General features: G+C 37.3%; 1 long non-coding RNA gene across 4 annotated transcripts; it reads right to left on the reverse strand.

Annotated features, from left to right (window-relative positions):
* Positions 1-492: 492 nt before the first annotated feature.
* LOC127850930 (uncharacterized) lies at positions 493-8,494 on the reverse strand. Of its 4 annotated transcripts, none has more exons than XR_008035568.1 (7): positions 8,444-8,494; positions 7,600-7,661; positions 5,875-5,925; positions 5,032-5,093; positions 3,304-3,354; positions 2,459-2,520; positions 493-781 (listed from the first exon to the last, which is right to left on the reverse strand). It is a non-coding gene; the product is annotated as an uncharacterized LOC127850930 (long non-coding RNA). The 4 variants fall into 4 exon arrangements; XR_008035567.1 differs by having other exon boundaries at positions 3,293-3,354; XR_008035572.1 differs by having other exon boundaries at positions 3,293-3,354; positions 8,433-8,463.
* Between the last annotated feature and the right edge of the window lie 1,837 nt (positions 8,495-10,331).

Genomic DNA, 10,331 nt, shown 5'->3' on the forward strand with positions numbered 1-10,331 from the left:
TGATATTCTATATTGGACATAACTTTTAATTTGTAAAATATGTAACATATCTTATTTACGCAACTGTTAAGTATGTCGGAGGTAAATTATCTTACCAAATGAATCCTTAATACTACCAGGAAGATGAGACATGGTGGCATCATCAATTGTGTTTAATGACCAGATTGTCATCTGCCACCCAGTCACTGGGTGTGGTTTATGACACCATGTGGTTAGTTAAGTCTGGACAATATCTGATAAAAACGAGATAATCGGATTATGCAGAACAAAGGGGCAATTAAACGCTGGAATGCAAAGGCATACACGATTTAAAGATTGATGCAAATAATCAAATGAAAAATATTGCATTTAATTTAATTAAATGCTTTTTTAAATGTGTCAATGTGTTAGTTTTCCCAGACAACCAAGACCATGTAATGACGGCCTTAGAATTTGGAAAGAAATTCATCCGTTGAATAATCGGTGCTCTCTTATATATGTTACCGATTGTTAAGGTTACAATATACCAAAAGATTTCCTACACAAATTCAATGTAAAAGCAATAACTTCAACAAAAAATAAAGTCAAACTTTTGCGCATAGAGACCCCCATAACCATACCTTTTCTTAAAGAGCATTCCAAGTCGCAATGATTTAGACAATAAAAAAGGGGGGTCATGCGTTTTGCAAGAAAGAACTCGATGCGAATCAGCGGTCACTGTTTTACAGCCATCAATTTACCGGGTTCGTACCAGTGGATGTGGGTTTCCCGCCATCTGTCAAAGTCTCATGTAGTCTTTAACCTTCAAGCAAATGAGTGAATTTTTGTTAAACATCAATGTTTTCCCTACCACATGCACAAAGAAACATTCTAAAATAAAGTCATGGCAAGTGCCCACACAGAGAATTGTGTCTTCTTATAAATGATGTTCAGGTTTTTAAAGAGTATAGCATTGCACTCCAAAAAGATTTAGTATATTGTAACCTAAAGGAAAAATATGTTCTGCATGAAATGTGTTTTTCTTGCATATTATTATCTTCCTATTCATATTGCACCAATATATTAAGTTTGGCTGGATTATCTGTCCATTTGGCCATTTTAGATCACATTTTCACATGCGGGTGTTTTCGGTCCGAAGAAGGCGATTTAAGGGCTGTTAAAGCTTAAATGTCCCTTTAAGAGTTAAAGCTGTTGTGTTCAATATCTGCAACAAAATACCAAAACAAACCATATGGACAGGCACGTGGGGCTTATGCGGGGTGGGGAAAGAATGAACTTGTCAGATATTTTCACTCTAAGCAATTTTGATAATGTCTTTTTTGTGTGTGTTTTTTTTTTAAATACCCCCAAAAATGTCAATTTCCCAGCAAAAATATCCAATTTCATCCAAGACAAACAACAAATAAGCAAAAATGAGAGATCAAAGATACTTTGAAGTGTAGAAATCAATAAGCTTCCTATAACTTGTTGTTTCACACTTATAAAAGTGTGAAATCTTGAAAGCGCCTTGTTGCTCGGAGCCCATTTATTTACCAGTCGCAAATGGTATATTCTAGCATATAATGCCATGGGTGCCTTTAAACTGCAGCAGATGGTCAATATGCTCTGCCAGCTGTCATTCAGAGGTTCAAGAGAATACAAAATTTCATATTTTGGGCGCAAAACAAGTACTTTTGACTATTTTTATGGTGGCAATCTGGTCAAAATGGGCGTTAATAACTGAGCGAAAGACAAAAATGCTCATTTTGGGGGTTTAAACTAGAAGGAAAGGTTAAAATGAACAAGATACATATATGTTGGAGAGCATTATAAGCTTAGAAATGAAGTTCTATGAAGTAACAGGGGCAGAAAGGCAGCTCAGATCAATGCAGGCTTCCTGAAAGAGGTTTCTAGTACATCTTCTGGGGACACAGCTTCCCGCAGAATTCTCAACACAACACATATCATTGATCCATGTCACCTTTGTATGCAAAGACAAGCAAATAAGGTCAATACTTCCCATAAATCACTGAATGAGAGAAGCATGTACCAAATGAAAAACTAAACTGGTTGCTGAAAGTGCCACATTTTGGCAAAAAGATCCCTCTAAGGTAAATGATGAAGGGGACACTTGCTACAACAATCCTATGTTTAAGTCGGACGCCACATCCTTTCAAGCCGGGACCATGACTGTAAGCATATTGTGAGAAAACAATACCAAACACAAGCTAATTGTAGGGTTACAAGTAGCATATCAACTCAGATGCACTGCATACATGCTTAGGAACAAGGATAAACCTGTTAAGTGCCAACTTCTGCTGCCAACAAAGCGCGAGCTTTACGTGTCAGGACGCGGAACTATCCATACAAACTGCACGGGGAATTGCAAGGCGGCAAGGGTTTGAGTGACCACAAACCTGATTATGACAGTATTTCACACCTTAAGCATCATAAATATGCTTATTTGCTTGCGTACATGATAATAATTTAGTATTATTACCTGTTTTACCATCAACAACCCTTATCCAGTGGCCCTCGGCTTAGTTGCAGACATTCCTCTACCTGAAAAAGTCAAAATTCCCAATAAAAAATAGATATAAAATGGCAAAAAAACATGCACTTAAGTATTTTTAGTGTATTTTTATGAATAATATGAAGTAATAAACCTTGTTATGTTCATGATTGCACTAAATATGAAGGCTGCCTCAATTAAGTGTCTGCTGCACTGTCCAAACTGTAAAAATGTCCGCCATTCCATGTCGGTGAAATGGGGCTCTGTTTGAATGTTCATGCTTTATGCACTAGCTATTGTTGCGTTACTGGATCACGGAGTTCCTGGCGTTGAATTCTGACTTCATGTAGCACACTAACGCTACATGGTCAACCAATATGCCTTTGAATTCAAGTCGGAAAGCAATTTAGCCCTTATTTGGCTATATCAGGGTGGGGGTCAACTTGAAAAACAACTATTCCAGGTCAAATTATCTGAATTCATGCATTTAAGGCACTTATTTTCTTCTCTTTTGTTAAGAAATGACCAAAAATCAGCTTTCCCAGTCATATTTTGCACTTGCAGATGATATTTCATTTTTACCTAAAGCTAGTTTAGGTTACAATATACCAAAAGATTTCCTACACAAATTCAATGTAAAAGCAATAACTTCAACAAAAAATAAAGTCAAACTTTTGCGCATAGAGACCCCCATAACCATACCTTTTCTTAAAGAGCATTCCAAGTCGCAATGATTTAGACAATAAAAAAGGGGGGTCATGCGTTTTGCAAGAAAGAACTCGATGCGAATCAGCGGTCACTGTTTTACAGCCATCAATTTACCGGGTTCGTACCAGTGGATGTGGGTTTCCCGCCATCTGTCAAAGTCTCATGTAGTCTTTAACCTTCAAGCAAATGAGTGAATTTTTGTTAAACATCAATGTTTTCCCTACCACATGCACAAAGAAACATTCTAAAATAAAGTCATGGCAAGTGCCCACACAGAGAATTGTGTCTTCTTATAAATGATGTTCAGGTTTTTAAAGAGTATAGCATTGCACTCCAAAAAGATTTAGTATATTGTAACCTAAAGGAAAAATATGTTCTGCATGAAATGTGTTTTTCTTGCATATTATTATCTTCCTATTCATATTGCACCAATATATTAAGTTTGGCTGGATTATCTGTCCATTTGGCCATTTTAGATCACATTTTCACATGCGGGTGTTTTCGGTCCGAAGAAGGCGATTTAAGGGCTGTTAAAGCTTAAATGTCCCTTTAAGAGTTAAAGCTGTTGTGTTCAATATCTGCAACAAAATACCAAACAAACCATATGGACAGGCACGTGGGGCTTATGCGGGGTGGGGAAAGAATGAACTTGTCAGATATTTTCACTCTAAGCAATTTTGATAATGTCTTTTTTGTGTGTGTTTTTTTTTAAATACCCCCAAAAATGTCAATTTCCCAGCAAAAATATCCAATTTCATCCAAGACAAACAACAAATAAGCAAAAATGAGAGATCAAAGATACTTTGAAGTGTAGAAATCAATAAGCTTCCTATAACTTGTTGTTTCACACTTATAAAAGTGTGAAATCTTGAAAGCGCCTTGTTGCTCGGAGCCCATTTATTTACCAGTCGCAAATGGTATATTCTAGCATATAATGCCATGGGTGCCTTTAAACTGCAGCAGATGGTCAATATGCTCTGCCAGCTGTCATTCAGAGGTTCAAGAGAATACAAAATTTCATATTTTGGGCGCAAAACAAGTACTTTTGACTATTTTTATGGTGGCAATCTGGTCAAAATGGGCGTTAATAACTGAGCGAAAGACAAAAATGCTCATTTTGGGGGTTTTAAACTAGAAGGAAAGGTTAAAATGAACAAGATACATATATGTTGGAGAGCATTATAAGCTTAGAAATGAAGTTCTATGAAGTAACAGGGGCAGAAAGGCAGCTCAGATCAATGCAGGCTTCCTGAAAGAGGTTTCTAGTACATCTTCTGGGGACACAGCTTCCCGCAGAATTCTCAACACAACACATATCATTGATCCATGTCACCTTTGTATGCAAAGACAAGCAAATAAGGTCAATACTTCCCATAAATCACTGAATGAGAGAAGCATGTACCAAATGAAAAACTAAACTGGTTGCTGAAAGTGCCACATTTTGGCAAAAAAGATCCCTCTAAGGTAAATGATGAAGGGGACACTTGCTACAACAATCCTATGTTTAAGTCGGACGCCACATCCTTTCAAGCCGGGACCATGACTGTAAGCATATTGTGAGAAAACAATACCAAACACAAGCTAATTGTAGGGTTACAAGTAGCATATCAACTCAGATGCACTGCATACATGCTTAGGAACAAGGATAAACCTGTTAAGTGCCAACTTCTGCTGCCAACAAAGCGCGAGCTTTACGTGTCAGGACGCGGAACTATCCATACAAACTGCACGGGGAATTGCAAGGCGGCAAGGGTTTGAGTGACCACAAACCTGATTATGACAGTATTTCACACCTTAAGCATCATAAATATGCTTATTTGCTTGCGTACATGATAATAATTTAGTATTATTACCTGTTTTACCATCAACAACCCTTATCCAGTGGCCCTCGGCTTAGTTGCAGACATTCCTCTACCTGAAAAAGTCAAAATTCCCAATAAAAAATAGATATAAAATGGCAAAAAAACATGCACTTAAGTATTTTTAGTGTATTTTTATGAATAATATGAAGTAATAAACCTTGTTATGTTCATGATTGCACTAAATATGAAGGCTGCCTCAATTAAGTGTCTGCTGCACTGTCCAAACTGTAAAAATGTCCGCCATTCCATGTCGGTGAAATGGGGCTCTGTTTGAATGTTCATGCTTTATGCACTAGCTATTGTTGCGTTACTGGATCACGGAGTTCCTGGCGTTGAATTCTGACTTCATGTAGCACACTAACGCTACATGGTCAACCAATATGCCTTTGAATTCAAGTCGGAAAGCAATTTAGCCCTTATTTGGCTATATCAGGGTGGGGGTCAACTTGAAAAACAACTATTCCAGGTCAAATTATCTGAATTCATGCATTTAAGGCACTTATTTCTTCTCTTTTGTTAAGAAATGACCAAAAATCAGCTTTCCCAGTCATATTTTGCACTTGCAGATGATATTTCATTTTTACCTAAAGCTAGTTTAGGTTACAATATACCAAAAGATTTCCTACACAAATTCAATGTAAAAGCAATAACTTCAACAAAAATAAAGTCAAACTTTTGCGCATAGAGACCCCCATAACCATACCTTTTCTTAAAGAGCATTCCAAGTCGCAATGATTTAGACAATAAAAAGGGGGGTCATGCGTTTTTGCAAGAAAGAACTCGATGCGAATCAGCGGTCACTGTTTTACAGCCATCAATTTACCGGGTTCGTACCAGTGGATGTGGGTTTCCCGCCATCTGTCAAAGTCTCATGTAGTCTTTAACCTTCAAGCAAATGAGTGAATTTTTGTTAAACATCAATGTTTTCCCTACCACATGCACAAAGAAACATTCTAAAATAAAGTCATGGCAAGTGCCCACACAGAGAATTGTGTCTTCTTATAAATGATGTTCAGGTTTTTAAAGAGTATAGCATTGCACTCCAAAAAGATTTAGTATATTGTAACCTAAAGGAAAAATATGTTCTGCATGAAATGTGTTTTTCTTGCATATTATTATCTTCCTATTCATATTGCACCAATATATTAAGTTTGGCTGGATTATCTGTCCATTTGGCCATTTTAGATCACATTTTCACATGCGGGTGTTTTCGGTCCGAAGAAGGCGATTTAAGGGCTGTTAAAGCTTAAATGTCCCTTTAAGAGTTAAAGCTGTTGTGTTCAATATCTGCAACAAAATACCAAAACAAACCATATGGACAGGCACGTGGGGCTTATGCGGGGTGGGGAAAGAATGAACTTGTCAGATATTTTCACTCTAAGCAATTTTGATAATGTCTTTTTTGTGTGTGGTTTTTTTTTAAATACCCCCAAAAATGTCAATTTCCCAGCAAAAATATCCAATTTCATCCAAGACAAACAACAAATAAGCAAAAATGAGAGATCAAAGATACTTTGAAGTGTAGAAATCAATAAGCTTCCTATAACTTGTTGTTTCACACTTATAAAAGTGTGAAATCTTGAAAGCGCCTTGTTGCTCGGGAGCCCATTTATTTACCAGTCGCAAATGGTATATTCTAGCATATAATGCCATGGGTGCCTTTAAACTGCAGCAGATGGTCAATATGCTCTGCCAGCTGTCATTCAGAGGTTCAAGAGAATACAAAATTTCATATTTTGGGCGCAAAACAAGTACTTTTGACTATTTTTATGGTGGCAATCTGGTCAAAATGGGCGTTAATAACTGAGCGAAAGACAAAAATGCTCATTTTGGGGGTTTAACTAGAAGGAAAGGTTAAAATGAACAAGATACATATATGTTGGAGAGCATTATAAGCTTAGAAATGAAGTTCTATGAAGTAACAGGGGCAGAAAGGCAGCTCAGATCAATGCAGGCTTCCTGAAAGAGGTTTCTAGTACATCTTCTGGGGACACAGCTTCCCGCAGAATTCTCAACACAACACATATCATTGATCCATGTCACCTTTGTATGCAAAGACAAGCAAATAAGGTCATACTTCCCATAAATCACTGAATGAGAGAAGCATGTACCAAATGAAAACTAAACTGGTTGCTGAAAGTGCCACATTTTGGCAAAAGATCCCTCTAAGGTAAATGATGAAGGGGACACTTGCTACAACAATCCTATGTTTAAGTCGGACGCCACATCCTTTCAAGCCGGGACCATGACTGTAAGCATATTGTGAGAAAACAATACCAAACACAAGCTAATTGTAGGGTTACAAGTAGCATATCAACTCAGATGCACTGCATACATGCTTAGGAACAAGGATAAACCTGTTAAGTGCCAACTTCTGCTGCCAACAAAGCGCGAGCTTTACGTGTCAGGACGCGGAACTATCCATACAAACTGCACGGGGAATTGCAAGGCGGCAAGGGTTTGAGTGACCACAAACCTGATTATGACAGTATTTCACACCTTAAGCATCATAAATATGCTTATTTGCTTGCGTACATGATAATAATTTAGTATTATTACCTGTTTTACCATCAACAACCCTTATCCAGTGGCCCTCGGCTTAGTTGCAGACATTCCTCTACCTGAAAAAGTCAAAATTCCCAATAAAAAATAGATATAAAATGGCCAAAAAACATGCACTTAAGTATTTTTAGTGTATTTTTATGAATAATATGAAGTAATAAACCTTGTTATGTTCATGATTGCACTAAATATGAAGGCTGCCTCAATTAAGTGTCTGCTGCACTGTCCAAACTGTAAAAATGTCCGCCATTCCATGTCGGTGAAATGGGGCTCTGTTGAATGTTCATGCTTTATGCACTAGCTATTGTTGCGTTACTGGATCACGGAGTTCCTGGCGTTGAATTCTGACTTCATGTAGCACACTAACGCTACATGGTCAACCAATATGCCTTTGAATTCAAGTCGGAAAGCAATTTAGCCCTTATTTGGCTATATCAGGGTGGGGGTCAACTTGAAAAACAACTATTCCAGGTCAAATTATCTGAATTCATGCATTTAAGGCACTTATTTTCTTCTCTTTTGTTAAGAAATGACCAAAAATCAGCTTTCCCAGTCATATTTTGCACTTGCAGATGATATTTCATTTTTACCTAAAGCTAGTTTAGGTTACAATATACCAAAAGATTTCCTACACAAATTCAATGTAAAAGCAATAACTTCAACAAAAAATAAAGTCAAACTTTTGCGCATAGAGACCCCCATAACCATACCTTTTCTTAAAGAGCATTCCAAGTCGCAATGATTTAGACAATAAAAAAGGGGGGTCATGCGTTTTGCAAGAAAGAACTCGATGCGAATCAGCGGTCACTGTTTTACAGCCATCAATTTACCGGGTTCGTACCAGTGGATGTGGGTTTCCCGCCATCTGTCAAAGTCTCATGTAGTCTTTAACCTTCAAGCAAATGAGTGAATTTTTGTTAAACATCAATGTTTTCCCTACCACATGCACAAAGAAACATTCTAAAATAAGTCATGGCAAGTGCCCCACACAGAGAATTGTGTCTTCTTATAAATGATGTTCAGGTTTTTTAAAGAGTATAGCATTGCACTCCAAAAAGATTTAGTATATTGTAACCTAAAGGAAAAATATGTTCTGCATGAAATGTGTTTTTCTTGCATATTATTATCTTCCTATTCATATTGCACCAATATATTAAGTTTGGCTGGATTATCTGTCCATTTGGCCATTTTAGATCACATTTTCACATGCGGGTGTTTTCGGTCCGAAGAAGGCGATTTAAGGGCTGTTAAAGCTTAAATGTCCCTTTAAGAGTTAAAGCTGTTGTGTTCAATATCTGCAACAAATATCCAAAACAAACCATATGGACAGGAACGTGGGGCTTATGCGGGGTGGGGAAAGAATGAACTTGTCAGATATTTTCACTCTAAGCAATTTTGATAATGTCTTTTTTGTGTGTTGTTTTTTTTTAAATACCCCCAAAAATGTCAATTCCCAGCAAAATATCCAATTTCATCCAAGACAAACAACAAATAAGCAAAAATGAGAGATCAAAGATACTTTGAAGTGTAGAAATCAATAAGCTTCCTATAACTTGTTGTTTCACACTTATAAAGTTGTGAAATCTTGAAAGCGCCTTGTTGCTCGGGAGCCCATTTATTTACCAGTCGCAAATGGTATATTCTAGCATATAATGCCATGGGTGCCTGTTAAACTGCAGCAGATGGTCAATATGCTCTGCCAGCTGTCATTCAGAGGTTCAAGAGAATACAAAATTTCATATTTTGGCGCAAAACAAGTACTTTGACTATTTTATGGTGGCAATCTGGTCAAAATGGGCGTTAATAACTGAGCGAAGACAAAAATGCTCATTTGGGGGTTAAACTAGAAGGAAAGGTTAAAATGAACAAGATACATATATGTTGGAGAGCATTATAAGCTTAGAAATGAAGTTCTATGAAGTAACAGGGGCAGAAAGGCAGCTCAGATCAATGCAGGCTTCTGAAAGAGGTTCTAGTACATCTTCTGGGACACAGCTTCCCGCAGAATTCTCAACACAACACATATCATTGATCCAGTCACCTTTGTATGCAAAGACAAGCAAATAAGGTCAATACTTCCCATAAATCACTGAATGAGAGAAGCATGTACCAAATGAAAAACTAAACTGGTTGCTGAAAGTGCCACATTTGGCAAAAGATCCTCTAAGGTAATGATGAAGGGGACACTTGCTACAACAATCCTATGTTTAAGTCAGGACGCCACATCCTTTCAAGCCGGGGACCCATGACTGTAAGCATATTGTGAGAAAACAATACCAAACACAAGCTAATTGTAGGGTTACAAGTAGCATATCAACTCAGATGCACTGCTACATGCTTAGGAACAAGGATAAACCTGTTAAGTGCCAACTTCTGCTGCCAACCAAAGCGCGAGCTTTACGTGTCAGGACGCGGAACTATCCATACAAACTGCACGGGGAATTGCAAGGCGGCAAGGGTTTTGAGTGACCACAAACCTGATTATGACAGTATTTCACACCTTTAAGCATCATAAATATGCTTATTTGCTTGCGTACATGATAATAATTTAGTATTATTACCTGTTTTACATCAACAAACCCTTATCCAGTGGCCTCGGCTTAGTTGCAGACATTCCTCTACCTGAAAAAGTCAAAATTCCCAATAAAAATAGATATAAAATGGCAAAAAACATGCACTTAAGTATTTTTAGGGTATATATTTTTATGAATAATATGAAGTAATAAACC

The sequence above is a fragment of the Dreissena polymorpha genome, chromosome 1, assembly GCF_020536995.1.
Source record: "Dreissena polymorpha isolate Duluth1 chromosome 1, UMN_Dpol_1.0, whole genome shotgun sequence".
NCBI lineage: Eukaryota > Metazoa > Mollusca > Bivalvia > Myida > Dreissenidae > Dreissena > Dreissena polymorpha.